At 48.0% G+C, this 21,424-nt stretch overlaps 1 protein-coding gene across 2 annotated transcripts in view; it reads left to right on the plus strand.

The window, feature by feature from the left end:
- PI4KA (phosphatidylinositol 4-kinase alpha) overlaps positions 1-21,424 on the plus strand; it is a 2,470,135-nt gene that overhangs the window by 106,687 nt on the left and 2,342,024 nt on the right. The window lies entirely within an intron of this gene.

The raw sequence follows: 21,424 nt of genomic DNA on the forward strand, positions 1-21,424 counted from the left end.
GATGGCTGATATGATAGCTACCATGTCAGGTTTTTTCATTGGGGTATCTATTTGTGCCGGATGCCAGTGATTGCCGAAACTCTGTCACCTGTGTGACGTACTTGGCAGTGTAACCGGGTTGGATCCCCGTAAGGGTGACAACTAAATAGGTGGATTTCTGCTGCTCCTGCGGGATGGTGCCGCAAATTCTCAGAGGGGTCTTGTCCCTTCATGAGGAGGTGGGTTGATGATGATGTTCGATTTTCTGAAGTCCTTTGTCTGGAATTGGGGGTTATTGTCGCTTGAAATTGGTCGTAAGGATCTTTCATCTGCGTCTTGCCGCTCCCTTGATCCTTCTGCCAATGGAGACTCCTTTCTCTATGGGCTTTCTAGCGAGGAGTTCTCCTGAACAGTGAGCTTGTCTGGCTGATATGCTTTTGCTGGGCCCTTACTCGATAATTTCTTCGGCCAGGTGCTGTCCTCAATGGTGTGAGATGTAGGAGGTGTAGGCTCTACAGGCAGTCTGTCCTTTTTGGTGAGGCTTTCCGGTGCTTTTATTAGGTACCTGCACCGAAATATTCGGCATGTGTGTAGATGCTGGGGCGGGGTCGCTGGGATTGCCAGTTTTCCGGATTTTTATAGCTGCCACCGGCTCCCTCACTGCCTCTAAAACTTCTGCGTCTGAAAGTTTGTCTAGATGATCATGATTTCTTTTCCCTTGTTTTTAAAAAAAGTCTTTCCGGGATTTTAGTTGCGTTAGTTTTGTGAAGGACTTTTTTTGTGTAATGTGGGGTTTTCTGAGGGGTCTTCCCCCTCCTGGGCGCAAGGGTTCTTTTACTGGCTGCTGGCAGGTTTGTGCGTGGCTGGTTTGTGCGTGGCTCGTTTTGGCACTGGGTTTCCTTTAAAGGATACATACTTGTCTCCTTGTTTGGAGTATGAAGCTCCATTACTGCTTCAACCTCTACCTCCCTTAATCCTGATCCGTCAGACTGGTCCGCTACACTGTCCACAGGCATGCGTTTGGTGCCGGTCAAAGAGACTTTGGTTGATCCTGACGGGAGAGGATCATCGTGCACAATTCTTAAGTCCTCGAAATGTGCACAACAGTTCCTAGAGGCAGTGCTGCCAGCAAGAGCCCCGTCCCCTTTGGGATAGTTGCGGGGCTGCACGGAGCTCGCTGGTGGCGGCTCGGCATTGAGTGAGGCGTCCTCTCGCACATGGGCGACCTGGAAAGGTAGGAAGGTGGGGAGCAGTGGGTCTGCGGGCAAAGAGATTTTCTTGATGTTCGCTGGTTGCTGGGGGAAAGGTTCAGCGCCCGTGTCAGGCTTTGATGAGATCAGAACGGGCGGCGCGGTCTGAGTGGAGCCCCGAACTGAGGCCGTGCTTATGCTGCTCTTGCCGCTTGCTTCACCACTCCTCAAGGTGGCGACTGGCGGTGCGGCTGGGACTGGGCTCCGACCCAGGGGCCCTGTGGCCTCTGGCGAAGAAGGTAAGTCGGCAGCCGCACGCGGCCCGTGTTCGTTTGTAGCAGGAGTGACTTTCTCGTTGGTTTGGCCCTTTGTCTGGCTTGTTTGGAGCGCTTAATCGGCTCTGTCTGGCAGTACATGCTTTGACTTCTGCAAATCGGGTGTTTGTAGGTCACTGGTTGAAGGAGAGGGTGCCGGAGCATCCATTACGCTGTCTTTGAGCACCGATTTTTGTTTACATAACTTTGCTGGGGCCGACTGTAGGAGGCTTCTTTGTGCAGTTGGGCTCCCTTGCAGATCTTTTCTTGAAAGCAGGGGCTTTGCGCTCCTTAGACGCCTTTTGTCACCTTCTTCTTCACTTAATAAGTCAGCAGGGGTGCTGGTCGCGAGAGGAGGAGGCATGTTTGCTAGTCCTGCAGTCCCGACACGGACTGCACAGACTGCTCCTACCTCTGCGACTAGCTCCGCGGCCTGGGGTGGTTCTTGAAGGGTCCTCCCACCGGCAAACAATAGAGCTGGTAAACAGACTGAAAGTCTCAGGATTCTCATGATTCAGGAGCTCACAGGGGTAGTGACTGCACAGACTAATATTTTTACAAAGCCATTATTCGACAAGTTCGACAGCCTGGGTGTCACCTACGCTAACTATGCAGATGACACCTCGATACTCCTACCACTAACAGGAATCTATGACATAGATGTCACCCTAATTAACGAAGTCTACACCATTATTCAGGCATGGATGGCCACACACGGTCTCTGCCTGAATGATGGCAAGACTGAATTACTTCTAGTCGGCTCACCCAACCACCTTCTCAAACTTCGGCCTAACTATACAAGTATCCTCATCGATGGGAACATCATACCCATAGCTAAAAATGTAAAAAAACCGAGGTTTTTACCTTGATGCCAACTCTAACCTAATCAAACAGGTAAACATGACCGCATCTGCCACTGCCTACACTGGCAAGCTGATCAGGGCTTGCAGACCCGTACTATCCCCCACCAGCTGTCTTACACTAGCCAGAGCGCTCATACAATCCAAACTGGATTATTGTAACAGTCTTTACCTAGGTGCCAATAAATCCATTACTAACAAACTGCAGATTATGCAAAATAATGTACTTAGAACGGCATTAAACAACTCCAGGTGAGAGCACATATCAGCAACACGAAAGCAACACAAGTGGCTCTCTATACAAGAAAAGATTGACCTAAAAAACTCTTTGCCTCACTCACAAGGCCCTCAACCATCAAGACCCCCCCCTATCTCGCAGACAAATTCACTTGGAAAGTGCCCAACAGATTCACCAGATCTTCCAACACACCATGTGTGATCGTGCCCAGATATAACTTAAAAAGAACTGGCGACGCCAGTTTCCCAGTACTAGCCGCTCAGCTCACACTCCCACAAAACATTCAAAGTATCCACGCATTTGACAAATTTAGCAAACGCGTTATCACATGGATACTCGACAAAACTTAAACTTTACAGCCTACTCCTTAGGTCCCATAGGACCTAATCTTTACAACCGATCTTCCCTGTATACTGACTCATTCTGATATACATATATGCAGTTTCCCGCCAGACGACCTAGAAATTTATCTCCTTCATATTGTTTATCAAAAAGAGCACCTGGTTGATGCCTTGCTCTACCCAGGTGGGTAGTCGCGTATTAAAGAACAAAATTGAGCAAGGTCATAGAATACCTGGCTGATTAACGAAAGGTGAACACAAATCTATGGGGGTTGCACCTTGGTAAGTGTGTACAAGTAACTGTGAATGACTTCTGACAAAAATATATCAGGAAACTTCTGAGTACTGCAGTTAGATTTTTAATAAAACGGCAGTTTACGTGTTTTAGATACACTTGATAGAGAGTAACACAAGATACAACAGTATTTACACATTTTGAAGGTATAGTAACCAATTTGTGAGTGACAAATTTCAAATATTTGTAACGTCTTTCCACTCCTATTTGACTTCATGTGGCACTGCTGGACTCTGTAAATGCCACCCCACTGGGGTAATATGTGCCTTGTTCTGTGTCAATGCTAAACATAACCACCATCAATGAGGCATTTCCTGCAAATATGTATCGTGATATGTATCACCCAAACATGTTGGTGACCCCTCTTTAGTGGCTCCTGACTCCATCACCACCACCCGCTGGACGCTGACCAATCAGCTTCCCAGCCTCACAGTGAGGCGCCCTCCGCCCGCCTGCCTAGACATGGATCACCCACCTGAGCCACGCATCCTTGCCAGCAGTTGTGTACACACTAGTATGCCCCTCTTTGGCTGAGAGTTTTGTTTGGCCTTTTAGTCTTACTTGTATTCTGATTTGTGACTTGAGGAGTTAGCGCCCTTCATTTGGGTCAGGCATCCCCACGGGCACCCCGGCCTCGCGCACCTCATCATGGCCGCTCGCCCCATTTAATCACAGTCCGCTCAACAGCTCACTCTGTGCGCAGCCAGGGACCGCGACCGCTGACAGCTTGTTCTGCAGCGCTCATCCTTCTTTCATCCGCAGGTAAGCACACGCGCAGGCAACCACCGCAGCTCTATGATATCGTGCACCTATTTCCCGGCTGCATGTCTCACTTTAAAACGGGAACCCGGCCTCCATTTTATACCGTCCTCACCAAGCATGCTATCCTGCACGGGCCAACCCGCTATTTCGCTGCCTTTCCTTGAGGTTGTAATTTTAACATCGCGGACGTTTCCGTCCATTTATTAATCACACTCAGACCCACTTCCACATGGAACACACATGCTTGCATCAGCCACACCTGGTCCGTGGCTATCTGTGACCTGCACGTCTCACCAACCCTCACGTGCACCTCGACACTTGACATACTCCGAGGCTTTTTATCCTAGCCCCATGTTTCCCCTCTTTCTGCAGCCCCTCACGCTTGCGGTTGACTCCAGCGTACTCATCACGCCAGCCTGTTCTACCCACATTATGCGCGGCAACAGGCCCTCAAGGTAAGCTTACCCTTTTTACCCTTAGTTGCTCCACTACTCCATATGGCTTAATACAGCCTCCATGTCCTTCCTACTTCCACAGGAACGGCCACTGCTAGGACCTCGAAAATCCTCCAGTGTACTGCTGACACTGCAGCTCCCTGAACCACTGCGCTCCGAAGTTCCGGTAAGCACCAGTCCTTCATGTATTGATACCTCTACCTGTGCTAGTTTTCAACAAATGTGCCCACTCCTATAACACCCCGTCTGTTTATTTCAACAGACCTCACAAGATGCTTCCCACCTTGGAATATCTCGTCCTGATGAAGGCCACACCATCAGAGCTCCTCCAAGCTCACTTTCTGGCCGAAACACTGTCTTGTTGACTGTTATATTGTCTGCGTTGTCCTTGTTCAACCCCTCATTGTTTTGATGTATATGTGCTGACTATCACATGCTATCACCTCACTAAATCCACTGGTTTCCTTCCCAAGGACCACTCCGTGGATGTGTAAGCATTGAAAAGACGTTACAAATATTTGAAATTTGTCACTCACAAACTGGTTACTATACCTTCAAAATGTGTAAATACTGTTGTATCTTGTGTTACTCTCTATCAAGTGTATCTAAAAACATGTAAACTGCAGTTTTATTAAAAATCTAACTGCAGTGCCCAGAACTGTCCTGATATAATTTTGTCAGAAGTCATTCATAGTTACTTGTACCCACTTACCAAGGTGTAACCCCCATAGGTGTGTGTTCACCTTTCGTTAATCAGCCAGGTATTCTATGACCTTGCTCAATTTTGTTCTCCCTCATATTGTACATATATAGTGTGTCTGGTAATTATATACCTACTGGATACAGGATAACTTGCATTTTTTTGTATAAAAATGTCCATGTATATGCATATGTGCCATGTAACCATTACTTGTCACACAAGTGCCCAGTTACCCTTGGGTCAGGTGCGCTTTATAAATAAATAAAACAAACTTTCCTGTGGTGATTTCTGCATTTATCATTGGTATAGCGGGAGACGTTGCGGAATGATCGTTTTCCTATATAAGGAGATGCTGTTGAAGTCTACTGTTGCCTTGAGGGAAACAAGGCCCAGTTCTCTCCTTATTGCTGATATTGCAGTAGATTCGGGCAGGTTCAACACAGATTTCCAGAAGTAGCCTTCTATTTTTTGCCAGAAGCAGTCAGGAATTGATGGCGTCGGCTTTGGAGACATTGGAGGTGTTGTCTTGAAGGCTCTGTCTCTGAGGGCCGCTGGTTGCTATTTTTTCAGGGTTGATACTAGAGACCTCAGTAACCAGGCCCAAAGTGGTTTTGAGGGTGCTGACGGTGTGGGTTTGCCCGGTTCTTTGGGCGTACCTGATTAAGCAGTGAGAGTGGATTCATGTTCGGAAAGTCTTTGCTGCCGAACCATGTTTTTCAATGAATGAGATGAGTTAGAAGGTGCATCGTTTGAAGATCTGATACCTTTGTCCTTTCGTGTGCTGTGTTCATTCAGAAGACCCAAGGACTTAGATGGTTGTCTGGGATGAGTCATATCGTTTTGAGCAACTTTCGCTTTCCCGGACGCTCCTTTCTCGAGTTTTAGCCTGTTGTCTTTGTATAGCGTTTCCGTTCCTGATACATAATGCAATCTTTTCTCAGTTATGTGGCTGTGGTTCGCTTTTACGGTGTCAAAATTGCTGTGGCTGGAAAGAGAGCTGGAAAAAAAATTAACAGACATACAAAGGGAATGTGCCAAAAACCCAACACTTTCTTTGAGAAGGGCTATGAGGCACGTGCAGGGACAGTTAGATGTATTACGCACGAAAAAAGCAGAGATGAGTCTTCTGCACCTCAGACACTGGTACTATACTAAAGCCAATAGAGCAGATGAACTGCTCGTGAGACAATTACGTGCACAGCAACAGAAGGGGACGATCAGGGCAATTTATAATAAACGGGGGGAACGGCTCACCACAACCACTGACATAGAAGAGTTCAGAGCTTTCTATAAAGATTTGTAATCCACGAGAGGCCGAATGGGGTCTATCGGGACAACTATCTTGACTCCCTCCCTCTATTACAAATATCCGAAAAGGATAGGGATGCGCTGGATTGCGATATAAAGGAGCAGGAGGTGTGTCAAGCAATTCAGCGTCTACGGACGGGTAAGGCCCTGGGGCCTGACGACTATACTGCGGCCTTCTATAAGAAGTACGCAGAGGTTTTGGTCCCTTTTCTAACCAAATTGTACAACTCCTTTAGAGAAGAGGGTAATGTGTCCCAGACAATGAATGAGGCGAAGGTGGTAGTTTTTCATAAAGCACGGAAAGACCCGACTTCCGTGAGCTCGTATCGTCCAATTGCCCTGATAAACCAGGACGCTAAAATCTATACTAAAATTCTGGCCCTTAGACTATCTCTGTTGCTTCTCGAATTGATCCATGTGGATCCAATCCGGTTTCATCCCGGGCAGGCAGACCCATGATAACCTGAGACGCATGGCACACTTGGTGGAGAAAGTGGGTATTCAGGGCATCCCTGCGTTTCTTCTGGCGGTCGATGTTGAAAAGGCATTCGACCGGGTGGAATGGTCAATGCTATTTAAAACATTAGAGCGAATGGGCCTTGAAGACAACTTCCTCAAAATGATCAAAGCCAATTAAAATACTCCCTCGGTCAGGATAGCCGTTAATGGGGAGATCACGGACAGGGTAGACCTCTCCTGAGGCACCAAACAGGGGTGCCCCCTGTCCCCGGCACTGTTTGCCATTTCTCTAGAGCCGCTGTTAACAAGAATACGGGAGTCGAGTGTGATAGAGGGGATAGTGATGGCAGGGATGCAACATAAAGTGGTCGCTTATGCTGATGATTTGATGCTGATATTGGGGGATCCGGCCCGTACTCTCCCAAAGGTGATTAAGGAGTTAGAAGAGTTTGGGGCATTAGCAGGTCTAAAAATAAATAGGAGTAAGTCAGAGGTTCTCCCGCTGGCGAGGGACATGGGGGAGTTGAAGAGAGTAGCCGCGACACTGGGGTTGAGATGTGTGGATAAAGGTATAAAATATCTGGGCATTTCCCTGACGAGGGGGGTGGAGTGTTTGTATGGGGCGAACTTCCCAGGGCTACTGGGGGAGATTAAAAGGGACCTCGAAAGGTGGGAACCACTGGTGATTTTCTGGATGGGGCGAGTGGCCGTGATTAAAATGGCCATACTACCGAAGTTGCTTTATTACTTCCAAGCCTGCCCGACAAAGATTCCCGGATCCTTTTTCAAGGCACTGACCCAAGCTACTACTTCCTTCATTTGGAGGAAGAAAACCCAGAAGATCTCGAGGATGGTGTTAATGGCCCCAGTGGAAGAAGGAGGGCTGGCCCTCCCGCACTTTTATAAGTTACTACCAAGCAGCGCAGCTGTGGGTGCTCCCAAGAGTGGTTGGGGAAGGAGCAGCAGAAGGTGTGGGCCGTACAGGACCGGGCGGTAGCTAGAACTCCCCTACGGGAACTCTTATGGAAAGATAAATGGCATAGGCACGTTAACCTACGTCTGAGCGCGGTAATGAAAGCTCCCCTCAGAGTGTGGGACGAACTGACAAAGCATGGTGTATTATCAACAATACCGGGTCCTTTCACCCCTATGTTTTGGAAGCCAGACTTCCACCCGGGAATGGGGAAGGGTGCCTACACAGATTGGGAACTTGCAGGGTGTTCGATGATAGGGGAAATGATGGATGGTTCAGAAGTCCTACCCTTTGAGAAGTGTGTGGAGAACTTGAAGATTAAAAAGGCAGATAGATTCAAATATCAGTAATTGAAGCATTGGCCGAATACCCCCCCCCCCCGACTCCCCCTGATGAAACAGGCGGCTACGTGGGAGCTTACGCGTTTTGAGACCTTTGCGATAACCAACCCGGGCACAAGTCATTTGTTGTTGTGTGTTATGGAAATGAAAATAAAAGTTAAAAAAAGAGAAATTGCTGTGGCTAGTGAGATCTGTCAATTTTAGTCCTCTCTACAATAGTGCTTCCTGACCTTCTTTCAGTTGGAATTTGAGCTTCTCTGACCTTATGTGCAGATAACATTTTGCTTTTGCTGCATTGTGGTATGGTTCCACAAGGATTAGGTCCTCTGATGTTAAATGGTGCAGAGACCTATTCTGTCTAAGGATTTTCAGGACCGTTCCTCTATTAAGTATCACCATTTCTTGGTTTCTGCTAGTTTGTTCCAGTTTCAAAATTATAGTTGGTTACGGCTTTCTAGTCGGTGCCCTCCGCGTCCGTTCTTGGTGTGCACTAGTTATGGGACGGTTAGACCCCTCATGGCTGGCGGAGTGCTGGCGGCTGGCCATATGGTGGCGTTTGGGGTGCGCAGAAGGATAGTCGTACTGAGAGTTTTTCCTGGGGCGTTCGGTGTGTCTGTAGTGGTGATGTTTAGAGGGCCCCCCCCGTTGCCTGATGGTGTGGAGATGGCGGGGAGTCATGGCGGTTTTGTTCTCGCCTCTCTTGATTAGATTTAAAGCTCATCAACGGCCGGCAGCTGAGAGTTCTTTAGCGGTTGGATCGCTGCGGAGGCGGGCTAGCTCGCTTGCTGCGAGCCCCCAATGTGGTTTGGTCAGCGGGCCTGGTTTTCTTTTTTTCGAAAACCTCCTCTTGTTCTTCGTACACAGAAATGTTCATCAGAACTTTGTCTGACAAGAATTGTTCCACTGAGGTTGGTGACACACTCGGCGGATTCGTTCGGGGTCTCATGGCACAGATTTCCTTTATTTCACTGGAAGTGGCTGGCTCTCCTGTTGAGTCAGGGTTTAAGCTTGCCCTTGAAGTGGAGATTTTCACAATATTTATGGATGTGGTGCTTTTGTTTGTTGATGGTTCTGAGAGTTTGAGCGTTTGGTTGTTTTTTTTGCGTCTTTGCATTGGTTGTCATTAAGTTGTCATTTTTTTGTTTAGCGGGAGCTTTCTTCCTCTATCAGGGCTTGTCCTCAATGATGTAAGGCGCAGATTCCGCTTGTTCTGATCTAAAAATAAAGGGTTCTGACTGGGGAAATGTCGAGGTGGAACCACTTCTAACATTGATGTTAAAGATACTGAAGGACCCTTGGGTTTGGGTTTGTGTTTCTTTAGTTAGTCCGATCGGGCCCTTAATGACAGGGACAGAGGAAGTCTGTGTTGACACGCTTGAGGCTGATTTTTAAATTTGTTTGTGTTCTGCGAGGTAGACGCATTATCCACCTGCATGAGATTGTTGTAGTTCTCCCTGTTCATTTCGTTGTGATAGGCCCCTGTTCGTTTTTCCATTGCCGTCACATAGCCCTCCAAGAATATCGAATTTGTATGCATAATTGCGGAAACTACAGTGTGATCTTTCAGTGTCATTTAACAATTCATACAGTTTGCCAAATGATGCAAGGGCGATTGTGATTGCTGACATGATTGTGAGCATGTCCGGTTTTTTGGATGGCGTGTCCTTTTCGGCAAGGTTTGGCGCTTCGTTTCTTCTCTCTGACCTTGCGGGGGTGTTTAGAGTCTGGTCACAGGATTTACGACGTGGCAGTATCGGGGAAATTCTGTAGTTGCTGTTCGTCCAAGCTCTGCAGTGGTTGTGTTGTTGGTCATCTGATGGATGAAGACTTCCCTCTCTGTTCAGTCTTTCGCCCCCAGGTGCATTCTTTGTGGTCGAGAAGGTGTATGAAGTTTGGCTGCCGTGAAAGTTGAACCCTCAGGGGAGCACAGCTTGTCGGCTCCCGTTTTTTTTCCCGACCTTTACCTCATGGATGAACTTTGGTAGTACGTACGGCGGTTCCAGCGTTGGTGACCGTGGGAGGTTTGAGGCTGTAGGCTCCCTTGTTTTAGAGTTAACGGGAGTACAGTTTTCACTATTGATTTCACCCTTGCTGATTGTCTTTGCTGCCGGTAGCGCCGTCTTCTGAATTGGTGGATGAGTTGGGTTTGCATCGTTGGGCGGTTCGTTGGAGGTTTCTCCGATGGTTTGCTCAATGGTGGCTGAGGCCTCCTCTGGAATAGAAACGTATGAAGTTTGGTTTGGATTAGAGCTGCATGCAAGACTTGTGATGCTCTCAATGGCGGTTACTGGACTGACGGTGATTTTGCGTGATTTAGGCAGCGCAGAGGATTCCTGGATGGCTTCTAGGATCTCTGGGTCAGAAAGTTCCAAAATGTCATATTTCCGTTTACCCTGGCTTTTAAAGAAATCTTTCAGTGAGTTGTATTGCACGATTTTGGAGGGCACCTTTTTTAGGATTTGGCGATTTGTGTATATTTATTACTTTTTTTTGGTTTTCTTGCTTGTTAGTTTCCCCATTTACTTCCTTCCTGTGGGTAAGGGGTGGAGGGGTTGCGGGGGGGGGGGGTCGTTTTGGCCCTTCTTCTGTGGCATTCAAAGGCTCTTGAATTGGATTTTTTTTTTCTTGTTTTTGGTTGCTTGTTGCCGATGTGTTGAAGTTAGTTTTGGAATTTCTTTTTTTTTGTCTGCTTATTGGGGAGTGATGGTGGTCTTTTTTTCTGTTATGCACTCTGTCTTCCCATGTATCTGGGTGGAGTTCTCTTCTGCTAATTCCTGTGGTCTCCCGCGTCTCCAGCATCGCTGCTTCCGTACGAGCCTCTATCTCTGGAGGGACTTCCAAGTCGTCTCCCTGCCAGTATAGGGCGCTGATTTGCGTGGTCCGGGTCAGCGTGGATCTGTGAGGCTGTTTGCTTCGGTCCAGCAGGGACGTCCTCCCCCGAGCTGGAAAGGGAGATAGGGGGCGGCTCCAGCGGGTCCCGAGCCCTCACCTCCCTGAGGCGTGGCGTCGCGAGGCCCCCCCGCTCCCGATGGGAGGAGAGAGACCCGGAGCTGCCTCGTTCAAGGTGAACGGCTTCACGGTGTTCTGCGTTGGTGTGCCTCTCACTGGAGGGTGTCCCTTCGAGCTCGCTCATGCCCCCGCCGCCTCCACCCTGGCGAAACCCAGCCTCGTCAGCCCTCCGGCTGGCGGCAGCGGGGACGCTGACTCAGTGAAGGTCTGCAGGTGGTCCGAGCGTAGCACTGGTGAGTCCGGCCGTGGTCAGACTGTGGAAGGTCTGCCTGTTTTGAGGTGCACGGTGACTCCACAATTGGGTGGACGCCGGGTTTCTGAAGTTCCTTTCTCGGCAGTCTCGGTGCTTGTTTCCCGCCAGTGGGCTTCAGCCCACTTGGCCTGGATGATGTGCTTGCAATCGGCGGCCACCTCGGAGGGCTGATATAATCAGCTGCTTGAACCTCCGACAGTTCGAGTGCCGTTGTTGGAAATGATAGCGGACCGGGGCAGAGGCAGTCGTGAATAGCCCCACTTAACGTGGGAGCCAGCCGAAAGCTCCGCAGTGATCTTTTTTCCCCTTTGCCTTCTGACGCTGAAGTCGGTCTGTTAGGCCTGGCAGGGACTGCAGAGACTGCAACTCCTTCTGCAACTGGCTCCGCGGTCGCTTCGCGGCCTGGCTGTTAGTTTTGAATGGTCCTTGCACACAGGGAGCGAGTAGAGCAGGTAGAAAGACTGCCGAATGGAGCTGGAAAGAGAGTGGACTGCAGAGACTGCAACTCCCTCTGCAACTGGCTTTTAAATTTCCTCAACTCTTCCAAGTCGTTCTACTATACAATCCATCTCTCATCTCACTGCCCCCATTCCTATAAAATAGCCAGATCCCTCCATCTATGCTAGCCTTACTTGCCTCCGCTCCCTCTCCCACTCGCACAATGCTAATGCCTTGCACTTCCCTTACATCTCCAAGATCATGGTGCCCTACCCAAACTCTCTTCCCCCTCTTTCTCTCCACCACTGCATGCTCTTTTTTCCCCTTAAGACTTTCCCTTCTATCGCACCTGCTGAATAGCACCATTTCTCCAATCTGCCAACTGTTCCTGTGCTACTGTTGTCTCTGTTTGGGGAAGGAAAAAGCCTTATTCGGTGACTGATTGTTTGCGACCGGGATCTTCACAGCTTGCTTTAAGGTGGAAACTGACCCATGTCTCCCATAGAAAGAAAGCAAACCTTCTCCACTGCACAATAACAGTGCAAACTCTTTTGGCATCTTCCTTCTTCCTCACTACGACGGTCCACGACTAGAGTTTATAAAAATCATATACTTTTTTAGACACAAGCCTAGAAGCGACAACAGAATAAGATCAGATCAAGAGCATAACCTCTCTGGCATACCCTTTCATGCACATATTGGCGTCTACTTATTTGAAGAATAGCAGGCGGCATAGCATATCCCACTGCTTTGTAATGGATTAAGGTGGGTAATGCAAGAATTGTCTGTACCTCCTACAGTAGCCATTTGTAATTTCCAAGTGGCAGAGCTGCACCTTGCAAATCCCACCAAAGAAACAAACATTGACATACAGCACAAAAAGTAGAAGCGTGTGCAAGTGCACCATTGGAAGTTCCTACTTTCTAAAAAAAAAAAGTAATTTTTGCAATATTACAACTTCCGTAAGATGTACATACCCTGGAAAGTTAGTGCTCAATGTAGCAACTCTTGCTGCCTCCCACCTTTTACCTGTTCCCATCAACACTCTGCAGTCAAATTGGGGAGTAGAGGGGCAGTAGCGAGGACACTCGAATAGGACTAGCAGCACCATTCTGTGTTAATGCTGCAAAATATTCTAGACGGTGTAAGCGTCTGCTGCAGAGGTCTGAATGCCCCTTGGAGTTTGCAGGATAGAATTTATTCTGACAACAATATGGACTTCTACCAGGAATGTACTTTGCCTCATTGAGCCACCTTTAGCTGGAAGAAAGGCGAGGGAAATATCGCATGTCTGAGGAAAACATTGGCTAACCAGTATAAAAGCACAGATTTGGGACAATATTTGCCAGGATGGCCCTCGTAACACCCCAGTACCCAGAACATATGCATAAACAGCCCAGCTTTTCCGCTCCACGCTCGCAAAACTAAGCATGTTGACACAAAACAAAAATGTTGCCAAAAAGGAGGGTCAAGGTAAGGTAAGGTAAGGAAAGAAGGACTTACCCACATTTAAATTGCAAGCTACCTTTGCCCCGGTTGAACGGGAGCTCTAGGTGGCAAGTCCAACTCCGAAGAGGGGGGTGATCAGGCAGTGCAGGCCAGTAATCCTGTTCTGTGGTCATGTGCAAGCTATTAAGCCTATTTAAATACAAGGAGCCAGATTCTTAAATATAAGCACAAATGAAAGGAGTGCAGAGATTGCACTCCTTTCATTTGCACTCCTAGGCTAAATTCTCAGGTCACCTTATTCCCAAAGTTGACCTGAGTGTTTTAGGAAAGGCTGGACAATCGCACAAAGATGCACTGTCCAGCTCTCTTTCATACATTAGTGCCGGGTGCATGCTGCCATCCCTAATCTATGACAGGCTCTCAGCAGCCGCGTGGTTGCTGGTAGTGCATTTTGTAGTGACTGGCTGCTAAAGGGCCAACCTTGGTGAAATGAATGAAAATAAAACAGCATTTTTATCCCTGTTTGGGGGATGGAAATGCTAGTGTGACAGTTGCAGTTAAAAACAAATCATGACCGAGTTAGACACACTGCCATGATTTGTTGTTCCAAACAGGCGCAGGGGAACACGTCATTTCTGCGCATTTAAAAGCACATCCCATTTGTGAATTTGGGATGTGCATTCACATGAGCAGAAATGCTTACCAGCCATCTCGCTACCACTCCCAACTATATCCCCACCTTTTGCCCCTTTTTGCTCTCTTCCTTTCTTGTTCAACCCTTCTCTCCTGCTTTGTCCATCTGTCACTCTATGGACCTGCCCTTATTCCTTCCTCCCATCCTGCATGGCCCTGGTACCCCTAACACCCTCCCACCAAACAGCATGACTTTGGCCCAACTACTACCCATGTCCTCCCCCCTACCAAATGGCATATCCCATGGCCCACCTCATTGCCACCAACCGGCATGTCCCTTTTGACCCACGACTCCACAGTATATCCCGTGCCCTGCCACCAAATGGCATGTCCAGCGCCTCCCCACCTAATGACTTTCCCCATGCCCCTCAACCCCCACCAAACATTATGTCCCATGTCCCCCCCTACAAAACGGTATGGAACAGCATGGCCCTTGCCCCCCCATTCTTCTCTGAACCCCTCCCCCACAGGCAGCATGCCCCTTGGTCCCCTCCATCCCCCGAACAGCATACCCCTTAAGTACCCCCAACCAAACAGCTCATACTTTGACCCCCACCCAACGCATGTTCATTGAGCCCCCACCAAACTGCATGTCCCCCACCGCCACCAAACAGCATGTCCTGTGTCCCCCACCAAACCACATGTCCCATGCTCCCCCCCACACCCACCACCAAATGGCGTGTCCCATGCCCCCTACCCCCACCAAACCCATGCCCCCAACCCCTACCACACAGCATGCCCCTTGACCCCCCCACTCACTCCCAAATGACATCCCACCTCCCACCAAAGGGCATGCCCCTTGACCCACCCACCACCAAATGGCATGTTCTATGGCCCCCCCACCCATCCCACACTCCAAACAAGAACTTACTTACCGACTTAGGTTGGTCGGGTGGGCAGACAGCAGGATGGTTGCCTAGCTGGCTGGCGGGCGAACGTGCAGTAGGCGAACAAACCCCTGCTCCCCCCCCCACTCCCAAGCTCAGGTGGGCCCTGGGAGCACCACCAGGACAAACTAGTACTTCAGCTGGTGTGGGGAGGCTGAAACAACTTCCGGCATCAAAACCTATTGGCCACCCCAGCTGCAGTGCTGGCCCTCTGTTGGTCCAGCACTCACTACATGCCCTGTAAGACATACAGCCATGTAGTGCATGCGCTGAACCAATAGAGATCCAGTATTGTTCCCGGCAATGAAGACTTCCCTAATGGAAGGCGTGCCGTTGTTGCTTGCCGGCCATCCTCCGTTAGGATTGTCTTTAACCCTGGCAGGCCTTAAAGCACATCATGGTGGGCCGCACTTGGCCCGCGGGCCATATGTTGTGCACCCATGGCTTAGAGGAACAAAATCTACGCTTTTGTCCATATGGGGTGATCTGAAGAAAAATGGAGAGACATGAAATACTATTAGCCTTGTGCTTCTGGACATATGAAACACATTTGATATAATTGGCCACAAACCAGTTTTAGGAAATGCTGAAAGATGTGTTCTGACCATCTCAGCGCTCCAGTGGATAAAATCCTTCCGACAGACAACTCTGATTGCATACTGTGACAAATCAAGTGAGGTCATCACTACTTCACCAGGGGAAATCTCCCCTCATGTGACTAGGGAAAAGCAGAAACTTCCTGACTGTGGGGGTGATTATCTGTGGGAGGACCACATGAGGGAAGACAACCCTCGGGGAGCGGCGTAGACTCACTCGGTCAAGGCAGGCATTTCCCTGTTTCTTTAGCCTCTGGTAACACCCACTTGCGTCCCTATTCCTATATGGCATACTCTATTGTGGGTGTAGAACCTCCATGATGACCAATCACCAAGTGTATATACATGCCGATTCTCTTGGTAACACTGAGACAAGATAGAGGACTGGAGTAATGAAGATCACTAGAACCGGAAAGCAAACCCCATGCTTTAGTTGTTGGAAAAGGTTAACAGGTGCCAGGACATTTTAAAAACACTGCACGTGGAGAGGAGAGACTCACTTCTCCCGATTTGTCGGTCGGGACACTGAAGGAGAGCAGGCTGAAGTGCTGAGTGGAGAAGCTGCTGGAGCTGCCGTCCGGGGAATGAGGCAAAGCGTGAATCGGAGAGCAGACATGATTTCCTCACACCAGGCAAGCAAGCCGCAGCACGAACCTTGAGACACAATGGTCGCCAAAGCAGCTGACAGAAACCGGTGAGCCCAGATAGCGAGGTTGGGACGTCGGGGCGCTTCATGGAGGATGCTGTGTACCGTTGATGAACCTAATAAACCCAAACAAGGGAGCTGGGACACCAGGGCGATTGAGCAAAGAGACTAAGACAAATGAAAAGGAATCGCTGACCCAATATGTGAAAAGTATAATTAAAGAATCTTGGAATTATATAAAAGAGGTGATTACTGATGAGAAACGAGAGTCTTGGACCTGCAACCAAATACTGAGCCAATTAAGAAAGTCCTGGCAGCAGCAGAGTAAACCAGGCACACAGCGAGTCTGAGATCTGCACCCAATCAAGATTGCTGAACTTGGAAATGGGGGGGGGGGGAAGCAGTCCCTCCCCCCACCCCCAAATGTGTGTGGAATCTAGGAGAAGTGAGTCTCCCTTTCATTTTGCAGGTCTGTGAACTGTGGTAAAGTCAAGAAAGCTCAGGGGATTGAGCATACCCCTTAAGCCTGTGAATTGTGGAACTGTAAGAATCTGAAGTGAAGGGTCATACCCTAGATTGTGGAATGGTATAACTCGAAAGGAGATCAAAAGAGAAAATCTATATCTTGATTTGATGAACTCTGTAAACCGGGGGAAACTCATGGGAAGAGTCTTCCAGCTTGAGATTGTGGAGTATGGTAATGAGACCATGAAGAAAATTAAAAACATAGAGAAATCCAGAGACCCTTTTAACTGGTAGAACTTTGTTGGTTTCTTTTAGACTGGAACTTTATGTTGGAACTTTGGAAAGGAGCTTCAGGTGATCGCTAAAGGACATTTTTCCCTTCACTTTATATAGAGTTTACTGTGTGAGAGTCAGCTTTGGATTTTGGACACAGGACGGAGAACTTATTGTTTTGGACATACTGACACGGTTGGTCCTTAGTTTTGTTGAAGCAGGGAAACCCCTCCTAGAGTTAGGGATAGGTAGGATTTCCTAAAAGCCTCTCTCTTTAATTTTATCAATAGAAGTCTTTAACAATCACCATAATGCCACTGTGTCTGAGTCTTACTCTTGATCCCTTACAATACCTGCCACCTTTATGATCTGCCCCAGGCATAGCCACCTGCGTTGTACCTCAAAGATTTAGCTTACTCCACCTCATGTTTGACATCTACATTGTGCCATTAATGAGAATTGTTCGTCAGCACAACCTGACATGCTAGAACTACGGACATTCCCCCCAAATCATTTTCATTCTCAAAGGGGACAATGCAACTGCCTCACAGAAGTGGATGTCCAATTCATGTTCTTTCTCCAGCCCCCTCCCCTCCTCACTCTCCTCACCTGAGCTGCTTGTCTCAGGGTCTCCGGAATGCAGGTGGCGCTGGGTCATATAATCCTTCTCCTTTCTTTGTGGTAAGTGCCTGCCGCGGGGAGAAGCCACAGTGAATGCCTGTTAAACAGCAGACCTGTGGCTCCTTTCCCGCGAAAGGCCAAGGCCAAGGCAAAGGGAAAAAACCCGAAGGCAGAAAAAACCCTTTACGTAGCGGAAGGGGAGGAGTTCAGATTCGCAAGAAGAAAGTTACTCCAGCGGTACACGAAAGTACCGGCGAGGTAGAATCCAGCAGAGTTCAGGAGCGTGAGATGGATCCAGCTGAGGTATGGAAGGAGGGCTGCACCAAACTAGAGGAGAGTGCCAGAGGTGTTTGTGAAACCAGCACAGGAAAAGTGAAAATGCCAGCTGAAGCAGAAGACTAGCCACAGAGTGGCAAGGCGCAGAAGAGAAGGGGAAAAGAGCGTAAGAAAACAGAGAAAAGGCAAAGGATGGAGAAGGTAAGAAGCAAAGAAGCAGGGCTGCCTCGAGGGCGGGGGACCCAGTAGTGAAGCGAAGCCCAGACGGACAGAGAGTCCCACGGGAGAGAAGGGTAAAGGAGAGCTTTGGTAGGAAGCAAAGAACAGAAAACTAGCGTTTACACCAAAAAGAGAGAGCGCGCCAAGAGGTTGCAACGCAATGACCGCTGGGAGAGAGGAGCAATAAGTACCTCCCAGCGGCGGCCATGATGCAAACCACTAGACCGGCACGTCACCTTAGAATTAACGTGATGGAAACCTTAATGGTGATGTAGTCTACGGAGCAGCTGCCAACGCGGCAGCAACCGCCAGCAGCCGCGGTGCATGACAGTGGATGACTGAAGAACACAAAACTGTGTCAAACATAATCCCATAAAAATGGAGGTACACATTTGATTTATTGCTATTTAAATGATATAATAATAATATATTAGTAATTATATCATTGTACGATACCATTTGTAAAAAAAGAAAAATGCAAAACAGTTTCCAAATGAAAAGAAAACAAATATGACAAAAAAACTACAAATGGATGAAACTGGACATAAATCAATATATGTACAAAGAGAGCAACAACCTAACGATCGTTGAGTTTCAAGACCTGTTCACGAAAGGATAGGATGCAAAGATATGTTCAAAGGCATTTCTAAGGGCTAACAGAGGGGGGAAGTGGATCTTAGCAGGGAGACAATTCCACATTGTTGGTCCTACAGCTGAATGTGCTGTTTGGAATATTTCGTCAGTGAATTGGGCAATATCTAGCCATCTTTGATCATGCTTCTGGTCACTCTATTCCCTCCCACCAGCACATTTGTAACTGGTCCACAAACAGCAGGATGTGCCCAGGGTAAGAACACTGACGGCCAGGCAGCATAATCTAAACTGAATACGAAAGTGTGCTGGAAGAAAGCTTCCACGTTGTTATGGCCATCTTGTAGGCCTATTGTTAATATGAAACTTTCTGGTGGGCTAGTAGGTTCTCTTTGTGTGCATTGACTCGCAGTTCCTCTCACAGTGTCCTACTCTGTGCTGGTGCCGTCTCCTTATGCGGATCAGACACTCTGCCTGGCAGCACCTGAGAAGCTGCAGCGTCCCTTGGCAGGACCCTTGCCTCTAACTGCTCATAGCGGGGCAGGCTGCCTGACTGCTCCACCCCTTTGGTGTCCCGTTGATGCTCCAGCTCTGGTCCCGCCGCCTTACCAGTAGGTAAGGAGAGGGCTCTGTAACCAGGCACGTTGGCACCCTGAAAAGGGGCAGGAGTCCTGTCCCCCCCACGCCCCTATTTTCAGAACTTGCCGCAAACCATAAAAAGAAAAACATGTATGCAACAATTTGGATAGTGTGGTGAACCAGAAGCACTTGGCTAGCTCCATAGGAAATAACAAACTAAAATACTGAAAGTTAACTCGAAGTGGTAACTTCCATATTCTAAAACTCAAATATTCAAGGAAAAGATATTCTTGTCAAGATGAATCAAAACCAAGTCCAAATCCTATACTAGCCTACCACATTAATAGCAGCTAACACACATACATCTAAAGGGTTTAACAACTAAAAGATGCTTGACTGCTGTTTCTGTTTAGGTTGTCTCACCTGGATTCAGTTCAAGTGCCACTATAATGGCTAAATGTTCCAAATAAAATTGCTCTATCCTGACACCTTGGAGTGCCATTTGCACCTGTTTACCCCACTCAGTGATTCTGTTCTCCTCCAGGGCTTCACACACTTTTCACGCCACTGGCGGTATTTCTTTCTTTAATCCCTGTTCCAGGGTGTATTCATTTTCTCCCCTTCTTCTGGGGTCTTTTGATTTCCTTCTCTTGGGATATCTTCACTCTCTTAGGTTAACAAAGGGGATGAGTCTCTTATGTGATTTCTTTGCACTGGGCTCACCCCTTGCCCTCCAGGATTAGACCGGCTGCTCACAGTCCCTTCTTCACTGGGGAACTTTAGGCTGCCTAGTTCCTTCCACAGGCTAGCCCGGCCTGCCTTTCTTCCTTTTGCTTCATGAAAGAAGGTTTTATTTTATTTCCCATGCCTTTGTGGTGTTGTAGATGATCTTTCATTAATTTCGAGTCGATTTACCCACAGTCTTTAATGGGGAATTGAACCCGGGTCTTCTACATGGGGGGGGGGAAGTAACCATTCTACTACAGTGTTATTTCAGCTGTACTGTTATTCAGTGATCTGGGAGGCTGAAGCCTTTTTCTTGCAGCTGACCTGTGATTTTCCTCTACAAGTGCTGGCAGTGCGTCTCGCTACATATTGCCAGCTTGACCAGCCGCTCGTTTTTCTTCGCTGCCACATGGCTTTAGCGATATGTTATTTGTATGAGTAGAGGAAAAGCATAGATTCACCACATACCCCACATATTTTTGGCTCCCCCTTGATGTTTCCTGGGGAGGTTGGGTTTTGTTGAGTTTGGTGGGATTTGGTTTCTTAACTCTCTTTCAGTCTCTTTTTCTCTTCTGTCTGGTACACAGCAGATGCCCATGTTATCCATTGATGGAAGTCGGGTGACTTGGTGCCTAAGATAAGATTGACTGGCAAATTTGGCACAACCACCACCTTGATTTCTCGAATTTTTTGATTCAGCTGTATAGGCATTTTAGTGGTAACCCATCTTTCTTGGTGTCCATGGACACAACTCACTGTTGAAGTGGCACACTCGGGCCAACAAGGTGGTAATAGATCTAGTCTTACCATAGACTGTTTGCTCCTGGTATCTAGTTGGTCCATAATGTTCTGGTTGAAAACAGTCACAGGTCACTGGTGTTGTGCATCTTCTTCCAAAAACAAATTATGCATATTGTGCCCTTCCCTCTTCTTACCTGGGTTCTTATTGGCAAAGGTCCTTATTTGGGCGTGCTTCAGGTTCTGATGGCTTGTTAGTGGGTTTTCCTTTTGAAGTGGGAAAGGCACTTCTGCTGGTGATGTGGTAACACAAAGAACAGACTTAACTGGTGTTATAAGACCCCTTGTTGTTCCGTGATCTTTCTCGCCAGCCTCTTGAGGAGTCTCAAGCTCTTTATAGAAAAAGATTCCATCTGTAGGAGCAGATTTCCGGGACAGGCTCAAGTAAGATATCCAGTTGTTCAACAAGAAAGACATGGATGGTTTTCTGGCCTCACGTAGTCCACAGTCCTCTGGGGAGGGTGAATTCTGGGTTGTCACAAGTGGAACTTTCACTATTTCCCATCCTGATAATGACATGTGTTAGCACCCATTCTGCCCTCCAGGATAGGGAAGCAACCTATGAAGATACCATGACATGCTAGAATTTCCCTCATATAAGCAACATAGAATATGCCGTACAAGGCACTGTTAGTAGAATATAGTGCTATGCCGTTAGAGCAGTGTAACAAGATGTATTTAGAATACGTA

Source organism: Ambystoma mexicanum, chromosome 10, assembly GCF_040938575.1.
Source record: "Ambystoma mexicanum isolate Mex_15411 chromosome 10, UKY_AmexF1_1, whole genome shotgun sequence".
Classification (NCBI taxonomy): Eukaryota; Metazoa; Chordata; class Amphibia; order Caudata; family Ambystomatidae; genus Ambystoma; species Ambystoma mexicanum.